A 13,366-nucleotide genomic window follows, 5' to 3' on the forward strand; every position below is an offset into this window, starting at 1 on the left:
TTGACATAGTAGAGTATTCAAATCATTTATATGATTTGACATCGTAGTTCCTTCCTTCATTTTCAGTTTGTGGAGTTTCTTCATAATGAAGATTTTGTTTGCAACTGACACCATTTGATACATATTTTGAAGTTTCTCCCAAACTTCTTTCATTGAGTTCTCGTTTGAGACATTGAACAAGACAGTTTTTGATGGCGAGAGAAAAATTGATGCCATCGCCTTCTCATCCATCTTTTGCCAATCTTCATCAAACATTGTAGTTGGTTTCTTAGACTTTCTTTTGATTGCAACTGATAAGTCTTGCTTAACTACAAAAGAGTGCATCTGCACTTTCCACAGGCTATAATTCTTGCTTGTAAATTTCTCTATTTTCATATCCTCCATCTTTTCAAAAAATTCAACACCAATTTCTCAATCTGAACACCTCGTGCTCTAATACTAATTGAAAGGATTTAAAATAGAGAAATAAAAGTAGACACAATACAAACATATACAACACCAGATTTATCCTAGTCCACCACAATAGTGGCTACATCCAGATTGCAAAGTATTGGATTAATGTGTAAAAGATAATTACAAATGAGCAAGAGCAACATATTAAAAGGCTCCAATAATATTACATATGAAATGTCTCAGGAAACCAAGAGATGCACTTATTGGAGGGAAGAATAATGTGACCATCGGCCTTCACCATATCAACACACATTTCTTGTGAACAACTCAAGTAGGAAGGGTCTCAACCACATGGCAATATTATAAAACATGCAGAGCTCACTAATTAGCCCGAGTCTACCTTTTATGCCTTTTTATGATTCACTTGCAATTTTTTTTATTTTGAAGTTCATTAAGGGAGGGTATTAGAGTTAAATCTTTCCACTTTGTATTTCTCTCTCTTCCATAGATTTACTTCTATTTATAATGGTCACTCTTCTTCTATGTCTCCATATTCTCTCTCTGTTCAATATGGAAGCTTTCTCTTTCTCTCTTAAGAATGTTTCTATTTCTATCTTTTTGTTTGTTATAGAAACATTCTTGTGTATACTTGTATATATAGATCCTTTATGATTTCAATTTATCAACACATTCATCATTTTATCATAATAATCACAAAATACATCCACCTAAAAAAAAATTGAGATAGGTCTTCTAAATTTTAATAAAGTTCTATATACCAATGTTCAAAAAGAATTATAACAAATGCTACTACCTACAAACATTGAATTCTATATTCCAAAAGAAACCCTTCTTTTATATGTACCTATTTTGTTAGACATAGGAATGCAGAATATGAATGCATATTGGGAATAGGAATGGTTATTTCAATAACAACTATTTTTTGGAATAGGTATAAGCTCATTTTAAGTCAAAATGGGAATATATATTCCTATTTCCTATTCCAATTAACAAACCAAATGAAAAATAGAAAACATATTCTGAAATTTCTATTCCTATTCTAGCAAAGGGAAACCAAATATCAAGCATGGTATTGGCCACTCTTAAACATTACACACTAAGGAAATGAAGCTTGGAAAAACAAATCACCTTTAACTTTTTAACATTTTTAACATAGGAACTAGGCCCTAGTATGTGAAGTTTAAACCATCAGTAAATAACAAAATTTTAAACAAAACTAAATTGAATAGAAGTTTAAACTCTGCACAACATTTGGGATGTCTCTGCACAACATTGGAGGGATGTCTCTCTAAATGACACAATACACTACATGCATATCCATTCATATGCTCCAACCATTGTACCAATAGCGTAATTAAGGCAATGGTTCTCTAAGAACTTGATGAAGAATAATATAAATAAATCTAAGAGCAAAGAACAACAGCAGAAAATATGTTGGATGAGAAAATATCTTTTATTGATTAATTTGCAATGCAATTGCCTCTCTATATATAGAGATGTTTAAATTTTCTAGAACCAAAAAAATCTCAAATGACTTCATGTGTGGAGGAGGTAAAAAGATGACAAAACTACAAGTGTACTCAGTCACCAATTAATAGGCTAGAAGATGTCAATAACAACATGTTGTTTAGTTGTAACAAACAGCTATAATTACTCATTCAATGGTATAATTATTCCAACACTTGAATGTAGATCACTACATGCATATCCGTTCATATGCTCCAACCATTGTACCAATAGCATAATAAAGGCAATGGTTTTCTAAGAACTTGAACTAGATATATTTATTTTAAAACAACTTTGGGTGCTTTGACTTCAACTTAAGTAAGATAAGACTTACAAATATTTGTTTCTAATATAAATCATAGCTATAATATTTTTAAAATATAATTTAAATAAAATAATAGGTTTCGTCTATTGATGAAGTTGAAAGATTCTTAGAGACTTATTGAATATAGAATTCTGAGTAATGGAGATTGAGGCCAGAATCATTCATCTAATACTTAAACAGATTTCATAAAAGACCTCCATCCTCATCTTCGAAAGAGAAAAAATTTAGTTTCCTATTTGAAAGAAAATAAGATACCAACTCTGACATTCTAAAATCTGAAACATTTTATTACTTGAAATATATTTTGGATACTGCAGGATAGATAAAAAATACTAGAACAGATGATGTTTAGTACGGCTTTTGGCCAATATAATTACCAGGGGGATCATAGTTACAGGTCATGAATGTATCACCATTGTTACAAATGACCTTTGCACACCCCACTCGTAGAGAATTCTTCCACACAATTTGAGTATAATGCCCACATTCCTCGTAGCCATTGCAGGAATGAGTATGATAATTGAAATACTCATCCTCTCCGACCCAAGAGCTAACTGCATCTTTGGGCTGCCAAGCGCTTCCACCACCCCAGAATATGTTCTCACCGTAGGGGCCAGACGAATGCTGTAAAGCGCAGTCAGATTGCCTTTGATGGGCATTCCACTGTGCGTAGTCAGCAACTTTGGCGTCCCACACAAGAGGATGATCCCCCACCTTGGCTCGTGCTTCATTTTGTGGCACTAGGAACTCTGATACTATATCTTCTTCTTCACCTTCACTTTCATTGTATTGTTTCACGCTCCGGCCCTCAATTGAAATAAAACAACAACATAACAATAAGCAGAACAACAACATAGCTCTTTCCAACCCCATTTTCTCAACTCTTGAATTCAAGGCCTTTTTTTCTCATGTGGCCTAATCTTTGATGCCAAAGTGTTGCATCACTACCCATGACTGTCATAGCAGCTCCTATTTTAGTAGGCTTTTCAAGAAGGTAAAGATAACCAACTTTGTTTCCCTTGGCAATGATTCTCGAACCCTTGGTAACTTTCTGATTATTCAGATGTAAGGATGGATAATATCCTTGTGCAAAAAGCTAACTGATAGAAATCAGATTTGTGGCAGACATATTTTAACAACCATTGCCCTCCATCTTCCAACTATAACAAAATGTCACCTTTGCCAACTATTTCATAGGATTTGTTGTCTCCAACAAATACCTCTCCAAATTGATCTTCATGGTAATTTGTGAAATAATGCATACATGAAGTGGCATGGAAGGATGCTTTGAAATATATCACCCAAGAATCTAATTTTGAGTCACTTGTAGAAATAATTAAAACGCTTTTATCTTTCTCATAGGTTGTATTTCCTTAAATGTTTCTCACATTTTCTTGTGATTTCTTGTAAGCCAGATAATTTCTCTTTGTGTGGCCAGGTTTACCACAAAACTAGCATTCTCCATTCCTACCTCTTGACCTTGAATGACTGGGTGATCTAGAATTCCTTTGATTGTTATGGTTATTACCTCTATGATGGGTTCTTCCCCTTTGCTTAGTGCTGACCATGGTGAGAGAATCACTGGATGAGGAGTCTCTGTTACTCCTTCTCATGTCTTCACTTAATAAAGTGACAACAACTTCATCATATGCTAGCTTTGACTTTGTAGGGTTCGAAGTACTTATAGCTGTAACTACGAGATCCCAACTATTAGGTAAAGAACATAACAGGATGATGACTTTGGCTTCATCATCTTGAGTCATACCAACTAAGGTTGCTTGACATAGTAGAGTATTCAAATCATTTATATGATTTGACATTGCAGTTCCTTCCTTCATTTTCGGTTTGTGGAGTTTTTTCATAATGAAGATTTTGTTTGCAACTGACACCATTTGATACATATTTTGAATTTTTTCCCAAACTTCTTTCATTGAGTTCTTGTTTAAGACATTGAACAAGACATTTTTTGATGGTGAGAGAAAAATTGATGCCATCACCTTCTCATCCATCTTTTGCCAATCTTCATCAAATATTGTAGTTGGTTTCTTAGACTTTCTTTCGATTGCGACTGATAAGTCTTGCTTAACTAGCAAAGAGCGCATCTGCACTTTCCATAGGCTATAATTCTTGCTTGTAAATTTCTCTATTTTCATATCCTCCATCTTTTTAAAAAATTCAACACCAATTTCCCAATTTGCACACCTCGTGCTCTGATACTAATTGAAAGGATTTAAAACAGAGAAATAAAAGTAGACACAATACAAACATACACAACACTAGATTTATCCTAGTTCACCACAATAGTGGCTACATCCATACTGCAGAGTATTGGATTAATGTGTAAAAGATAATTACAAATGAGGAGGAGCAACATATAAAAAGGCTCTGATAATATTACATATGAAATGTCTCAAGAAACCAAGAGACGCGCTTATTGGAGGGAAGAATAATGTGACCATTGACCTTCACCATATCAACACACATTGCTTGTGAACAACTAAAGTAGGAAAGGTCTCAACCACATGGCAATATTATAAAACATGCAGAGCTCACTAATTAGCTCGAGTCTACCTTTTATGCCTTTTTATGATTCACTTGCAATTTTTTTTATTTTGAAGTTCATTAAGGGAGGGTATTAGAGTTAAATCTTTCCATTTTGTATTTCTCTCTCTTCCATAGATTTACTTCTATTTATAATGGTCACTCTTCTTCTATGTCTCCATATTCTCTCTCTGTTCAATATGGAAGCTTTCTCTTTCTCTCTTAAGAATGTTTCTATTTCTATCTTTTTGTTTGTTATAGAAACATTCTTTTGTATACTTGTATATATATATATATCCTTTATGATTTCAATTTATCAATACATTCATTATTTTATCATAATAATCACAAAATACATCCACCTAAAAAAAAATTTAGATAGTTCTAAAGTTTAATAAAGTTCTATCTACCAATGTTCAAAAAGAATTATAACAAAGGCTACTACCTACAAACATTGAATTCTATATTCCAAAAGAAACCCTTCTTTTATATGGACCTATTTTGTTAGACATAGGAATGCAAAATATGAATGCATATTGGGAATAGGAATGGTTATTTCAATAACTACTATTTTTTGGAATAGGTATAAGCTCATTTTAAGGCAAAATGGGAATATATATTCCTATTTCCTATTCCAATCAATGAACCAAATGAAAAATAGAAAACATATTCTGAAATTTCTATTCCTATTCCAGCAAAGGGAAACCAAATATCAAGCATGGTATTGGCCACTCTTAAACATTAGACACTAAGGAAATGAATCTTGGAAAAACAAATCACCTTTAACTTTTTAACATTTTTAACATAGGAATTAGGCCTTAGTATGTGAAGTTTAAACCATCGGTAAATAACAAAATTTAAACAAAACTAAATTTAATAGAAGTTCAAACTCTGCACAACATTTGGGATGTCTCTCTAAATGACACAATACACTACATGCATATCCATTCATATGTTCCAACCATTGTACCAATAGCATAATTAAGGCAATGGTTCTCTAAGAACTTGATGAAGAATAATATAAATAAATCTAAGAGCAAAGAACAACAGCAGAAAATATATTGGATGAGAAAATATCTTTTATTGATTAATTTGCAATGCAATTGCCTCTCTATATATAGAGATGTTTAAATTTTCTAGAACCAATTAATGGGCTAGAAGATGTCAATAACAACCTGTTGTTTAGTTGTAACAAACAGCTATAATTACTCATTCAATGGTGTAATTATTCCAACACTTGAACGTAGATCACTACATGCATATCCGTTGATATGCTCCAACCATTGTACCACTAGCTTATATATATATATTATATATATATATATAATAAGCCGAGAGATATCCTTCTCGAGGAGTTGATTTTTGATCGCATATTTATGTGAGTCTAAGAAGCGTGAGGAAATGATTCGAGACTCTTGATCTGCCTCATTTTTACTTCCATTTAATTATAATTATATTTAGTTTATTTCTATTTTATTTTTCTAACATGTAAATGAACGTCTTTTTTTTTTTCAAAATAGAAAATGTTTACATTGAAGATTGCTGCCACCGTAGAAAGTTTCTCGACTTAAATAGTATAATAAAGGCAATGGTTTTCTAAGAACTTGAACTAGATATATTTATTTTAAAACAACTTTGGGTGCTTTAACTTCAACTTAAGTAAGATAAGACTTACAAATATTTGTTTCTAATATAAATTGTAGCTATAATATTTTTAAAATATAATTTAAATAAAATAATAGATTTTAGTCTATTGATGAAGTTGAAAGATTCTTAAAGACTTATTGAATATAGAATTCTGAATAATGGAGATTGAGGCGAGAATCATTCATCTAATAATTAAACAGATTTCATAAAAGACCTCCATCCTCATCTTCGAAAGAGAAAAAATTTAGTTTCCTATTTGAAAGAAAATAAGATACTAAGTCTGACATTCTAAAATCTGAAACATTTTTTTACTTGAAATATATTTTGGATACTGCAGGATAGATAAAAAAATACTAGAACAGATGATGTTTAGTACGGCTTTTGGCCAATATAATTACCAGGGGGATCATAGTTACAGGTCATGAATGTATCACCATTGTTACAAATGACCTTTGCACACCCCACTCGTAGAGAATTCTTCCACACAATTTGAGTATAATGCCCACATTCCTCGTACCCATTGCAGGAATGAGTATGATAATTGAAATACTCATCTTCTCCGACCCAAGAGCTAACTGCATCTTTGGGCTGCCAAGCGCTTCCACCACCCCAGAATATGTTCTCACCGTAGGAGCCAGACGAATGTTGTAAAGCGCAGTCAGATTGCCTTTGATGGGCATACCACTGTGCGTAGTCAGCAACTTTGGCGTCCCACACAAGAGGATGATCCCCCACCTTGGCTCGTGCTTCATTTTGTGGCACTAGGAACTCTGATACTATATCTTCTTCTTCACCTTCACTTTCATTGTATTGCTTCACGCTCCGGCCCTCAATTGAAATAAAACAACAACATAACAATAAGCAGAACAACAACATAGCTCTTTCCAACCCCATTTTCTCAACTCTTGAATGATTAACTTGTGCTAAACTCGGGTTGAATGCAGAGAGCAGGGCTGTTGATTTATAGCCACAAAATAAGAGAGCGATGAAAGCAGCCATGTGATGCTACAGAGAACTTCTCGTGATTACTGTATTTTTTTCCGAGAGAGCTTGACTTTTCTGCTACCTCGCGGGCCTACATAACAGAAATTTGTGCACACACAAAATCTCATGATCTCTTTTGAAATGGTTCTCCTGCTGTTATATTATTTTTTAAATACGATGGTAGAAATCCTATTCATATGCTTCGCTTGCTTTCAAAGATTTTGGCTTTTGTCTTTCCCTATGACGGTCAGATAAATTAGTTTATGGCGATGTTTCCCTTATCTGCGCAGTTAATTCAGTTACTACACGAGGATGGCGTTGAAATATGATTGTGATTCAATGAATGGTATCTTAATACACCTTTCCATGTCCAAATCAATCATCCTATGTGTTTTAATCTTGTATGTTAATTAACCTGTTTTTTTGAGGTGGGCGCCGGCGGATTGTGGTTTTCAGTATTTATCTCTATTTCAAATAGAGCAATTTGAACATTTCATAAAATAAACTAGAATTAATCTTGTTTTATTGACATTCAACTTATTTTTTCAATGAGTTGAGGAACTTTAATAAGAAGTAAAGACATATTGTAGCTTTAATGAGTTTGTATACATGAATGATCTTCTTCGTTTTTCTAACCATAGAAGACTTGGACATGAGAATTCATGTGGGCATTTCTCTAGATGTTAAGGTTAACAATATCATGGCAACTGCCAAAGCTTTGGCTAAAGATACTAAAGATCTTAAGGAAGATCATAAATAGCACATTTGATACTAGGAGAATACCATGAATGGGAATTAGGACAAACTAAAAGATGTTATTATTGTTTGTAAAATTGTTATGGTCTTATTTTAAAATAAAATTTAAATAATAATTTAAAAATATAAGTTATTAAACAAATAATGATAATTAAATTATATATTACTATAAATATTAAAATATTAAAAAATAATAAAATATTATTATTATTATTATTATTATTAAATGAAACAAAAATAACAACAATATTATATTATCTATTATCAATAAAACTAGTATAGATATCTTAAATAAATCTATCTAAAGAAATGTCAATAGATATCCACTACAAAATAATTAGAATTTAATTTACTACATCTAAAATTATTTATATTTTCTTTATCTCTATTTATTTAGTTTTTTACAACTTGACCTTTTTATTTTAATTTCTTTAAAAATGAATTATTTATATCTCCAATTATTATAATATAAACGGATATTTTATTTGGTATTTATTAAAAAAATTTAAAAGTATATTCTGTTTATAATAAGATTTAAACTTTTGACATGTAGATGGTTGTCAAATTTAATCTAGAAGAATAAAAAATAGCATTAACACAGTCACACAATCCCACTCCCCCATTCTGCCATTGTAGAATGCCTATTGCCATTAATAATATAAATAATAAAATTGGAAAAAAAAAAAAAAAAGATATTATACAAAGTTTGTTACCTTTCTAAATAGGATTCAATAATAAATGATAATAAACATTAAAAATAAATAATAAACATTAAAAATAATTAGCTAAATCTAGTAAAGGTCAAGAGATATAAGTCCTTCAAAATAAAATATGAGAGTAGAAGAATTCATTTTTAAAATAAGGAAGAAAGACACCTAGTTATACTTCTCTATGAATTATGATTGCATATCCATTTGCATCTCAATACATTAAACAAATAAAAAATATGCCTTGTCATTGATTTTTTTAATTGAACCCATTTCCTTCATGACCTTTCATATAATTATAACAAACAAAAGGAATCCCCTAAAATTGAATTAAAAATTAAAGTAATATATTTTTTGGAGTTGAAAATATGTTGCATTGTACAATATAAAATACAATTGGGCATCAACAAAGGAACATTCCTTCTCTCAAACTGCATTTCCTTACTTAGATTTAGTTGAATATGTCACAATCTCCTTGTTTCCACAATGAACTTCATTTAATAAAAAATTGCTAGGTTCCTAGGCCAGAAGAAAACATTCTACAAATTGTCTTTTTTCTTCCATCCCCATAAAATAATTCAATACACCATTTTAAAATTACACTTGTTACAATTTATGAGGCATTGTGATCCCTACTCAATTCTCAGACTAATTTCTTCTATGGCAATGCAAATCAGTGGCTTCTTTAGATTGAGATTGTTAAGATGACACCTTTTTGACAACCTCACCAACAAAGTATTTCAACCTCTCTAAATAAATCACCTAATTAAAATAATCTTATATTTTAATAATAAAATTGGTTACCAACTAAAGTGACATCAAAATAGAAGGCCAAAAATAGTCTTTAATTATTTGGAATCTTCTAAACGTTGTAGATTACTTTTAAAATGCTTACGATTTTAGTCTATGGGTTTTATTTTTAAGTGTATAAATTGAGTTAAGTGTTGTATGTTTTATTAAAGAATTGTAGTTTGATTTATTTGAGTACAATTGATAAAAGATGGTATGTTTGTTGATAATGTCATTTGCATAGATTTAAAATCCCTAAAAAAATAATAAGAAAAGGAGTAGGATTTTTCATTGTAGAATTTTAGTAAAATAAATACTTCTCAATCTTTGACACTCTGATAGAAAGATATCATTATGAATTCATGTCCATGTTCTTATATAGAATAACAAACCAAACTTTAGATAATGTGCTGAAAATGTTACTAATGATAATATCTTTATGGTTTGTAAGATAGGTTATAAGAACCATCCCTACAACAAATTTGCCAAAACACACAAAAAGCTAAAATTTTGGTAAAACAATGCCACATCATACAATGTCGAAATAAGAAAAGTCAAGCATCTATGTATTTAACTAGTAATCACAGTTAACATGGTGTTAACTCAAAGTACAAGTCATCATAAAATAATGTTCATAAACATGAGTATACAATAATCGATGAGATATTTAGCATAAAATTAACTTATTGATTTTATCACAAAAATACATTATAGCAAAAGTACTATGGTACTAAAATACAATGTATATACATCATATGTTCTTCATAAACTTGAACAATGATACATTACTAACTTTTAAGTTTACAATATCCAATAACCAAGATTCATCAAAAGAATTGAACCGTACATCATCAAAAGATGAAGATACATGACCATATCATAAGTTCTAAAAATTGATAGGTGTCCTGAAAGTGTATCTAGTCTCCAAAACCATTGGACATTGTCCTTCTATTACTTGATATGGGAGTGTGGCCTAGGCACTTTGACCTTTCCAACCATGGAGTGTTTACTCCGATGGGGATTCTTTCTGACAATGAAGAATGTCCTGACCCTGGCACAAGAAGACTAGCTTCCCAGAATAAGATGGATCAAATGGATATGTTGTAGCTGTGAAATATAGTATGTACAACCATGTGCCTAGCAACCTAAACAAGGAATGTGGCAGGATCAGTGCAAGAAGTTGTGTCTCACTTTTGGCCAAAAAATGTAAGTGTTTTTCCTACGTTTGAAATATATTGTTAATTGATGCCAAAATTTGAGCCATTTAGAGATTAAATATAAAAAAAATTCAAAAATTTTGTTTGTAGTGCCTAGAATCTTCTTTTTGAATATGTAATTTATTTGTGTACCCATATGATATATATATATACCACACTCATGTATGGACACCATAATTTGACACAATTAAATGACTTTTTGTGAATCCTTTTAAATGAAGCTATCTGACACACCAAAGATTGATGAGAATAATTTTCTTGGATTTTTTAATGAAAATTTTTATTCATTTTTAATTGACGATTAAGCTAATTTCTAAAACCTCTCATGTACGAATGCCATAATTTAATCCAAAAAAAAAAAAGGATTTTTTTTAGCTTCAAAATAATTGTGTGAGGATTAATGGCATTTAAATTAATTTACAAAATATGAAAAATTTAAAAAGTTATTAAAGTTTTAGTGAATGTCACTATTTAATGTAGAAGAGATACTTTTGATTAATAAATAATGGAAAAATAGAAAATGAAATCATGTAACAGTGTAAAATTTACATTTTTGAAATCAAAACAGAAATACCTATAATGGGTTTTCATTTTGTCAAAAAATTCAATGGGGGCGACCATATAAAATTATGAAAAATCCTTGAAATTGTTGATTAAATGCCTTACTCAAAAATTGGTTCATAAAGGCATAGGCTTGGTGGGACCAAGCCTATGCCATGCCTTTCCCCAAAGCAAAACCTGATTCAAATTCGTGCCCATGAAAAATTCCTACCCATGGCACTAAAATTGAGCACCAAATCTGCAATTCAAAAATCAAGTGTTCGATTTGAATTTAGTTGTTAACCAAATCGATGCCTAATTTATAATTGGGTACTTGATTCTGATATACAAATTAGTCCCCAAAAGATGCCCCACAGAGCATTCTTCAATGATTGCAATGATTTAATGGCAGTTTCAACCTGTAATAGTGAATTTATGTTAGATTTATTTCATTTTCTTGTCTTCTTCTACAATTTGCAAGTTGTTGACTTGAATTCAAAACTAGTGTAAGCATGAGATCAAAACAATGAAGAAAGAAGAAAATAAATGTTCTGACAAATGAGGAGATTGGAATAAATAAAGAGAATGAAGCACAACATCAATGAGAGAGAAGACAAACAATTAGAGAGTTGAGTAATGTTTCATAGGAGAAAGATATTGAGGATACTACGATGGATAAAGAGGCTAAAGAAGAGAACCCAATACAAGGAGATTCAAGTGCACATTATAATCAAACATTCAATATAGATGTGTCTCCAAACCATTGAGTTTTTTCTCATGATGAAATTGGTGATTTTTTAGAAGCAAGTTACAATTTAAAAAAATTTCAAACCCTTGAGTTTTTTCTCATGATGAAATTGGTGATTTTTAGAAGCAGGTTACGATTTAAATGATTTATGTTTTATTCATGAGAATAGATTGTCAAATGATCATGCACAACAAACTCTAATGGAAATGTATGTCCCAAAGAAATACCAAGAAAATATGAAAATGAGATTCAAATTCTAAATAATAGTGAAAATGAAATGCCAATTGAAAATAATAGTGGTATGAATGTAGACATGGAAACACCAATTACTTAACAAACATGTTAGAATGATACTAAAGTGCATGAACATAACTTTCATTTTCCTAATTATGTGCTAGATAATCTGTGCTAATAGATTATAAAGACATTTTTTATAATAAAAATTCTGGGTTTCAATGTCAATTGATGTTGCAACTAATTAAAATGTGTAAAATGCGAAAAGTGATGAAAAAGTTAGGAATGTATGAAAAACTCAAGAATAGAAATGAGTTTTTAAAACAAGTTGTATCCATTGTCACTAGTGCCTTTGATGTTATCAAAAAGAGAAGTTTCTCTAAAGATAAGAATGTAGCACAACGAGCAATAACAATAGCTTTAGTTAACAAATCAACAACTGAAAAAAGATTGATTAGTAACATAGGTGGATATCTTAATGTGAATTGTAAGACTTTAGAAAGAGTTGTAAAGAGAAGGGTTAAATTTGAACGTGATCCAGCAAATATTTTGTGGACTTCTAGTGGTAGACTCCCAAGATGTGATATGATATAAAACTTACTAGTGAAGTCAAAAGTTTGGTTAAAAAAATTTGGCATGATAATACAAGAGTATCACCTAATTCAAGAGATGTTCTTAAATTGAGAGTTGGATCAAAATATGTTATCCACATCTGAAACACCTTTTGGACATGACTCAAACTGAATTGTTCAAAAAAGTTATAGATGGTAAGGTGTTAACTATTACCATTAGTCAAAGATATTTTGAAAAGTGTAAACTATGATATGTAAGGATTAACAAGGAAAGAATCACATGTTGTTGTAAAACTCATGTTTAATTTCATTACCATTATGATGTATTTCGATCTATTTGTGGTATCATGCATAGTTAAGAAATATTGTAGGAATGTGGTATAATA

General features: G+C 30.8%; 2 pseudogenes; both read right to left on the bottom strand.

The window, feature by feature from the left end:
• Positions 1-2,506: 2,506 nt before the first annotated feature.
• LOC149557656 (pathogenesis-related protein PR-1 pseudogene) lies at positions 2,507-3,145 on the bottom strand (annotated as a pseudogene).
• A 3,569-nt stretch (positions 3,146-6,714) lies between these two features.
• Positions 6,715-7,362, bottom strand: LOC149557657 (pathogenesis-related protein PR-1 pseudogene; annotated as a pseudogene).
• Between the last annotated feature and the right edge of the window lie 6,004 nt (positions 7,363-13,366).

Source organism: Cupressus sempervirens, chromosome 5 (genome assembly GCF_028749045.1).
Source record: "Cupressus sempervirens isolate cs-2001-9-10 chromosome 5, ASM2874904v1, whole genome shotgun sequence".
Lineage (NCBI taxonomy): Eukaryota > Viridiplantae > Streptophyta > Pinopsida > Cupressales > Cupressaceae > Cupressus > Cupressus sempervirens.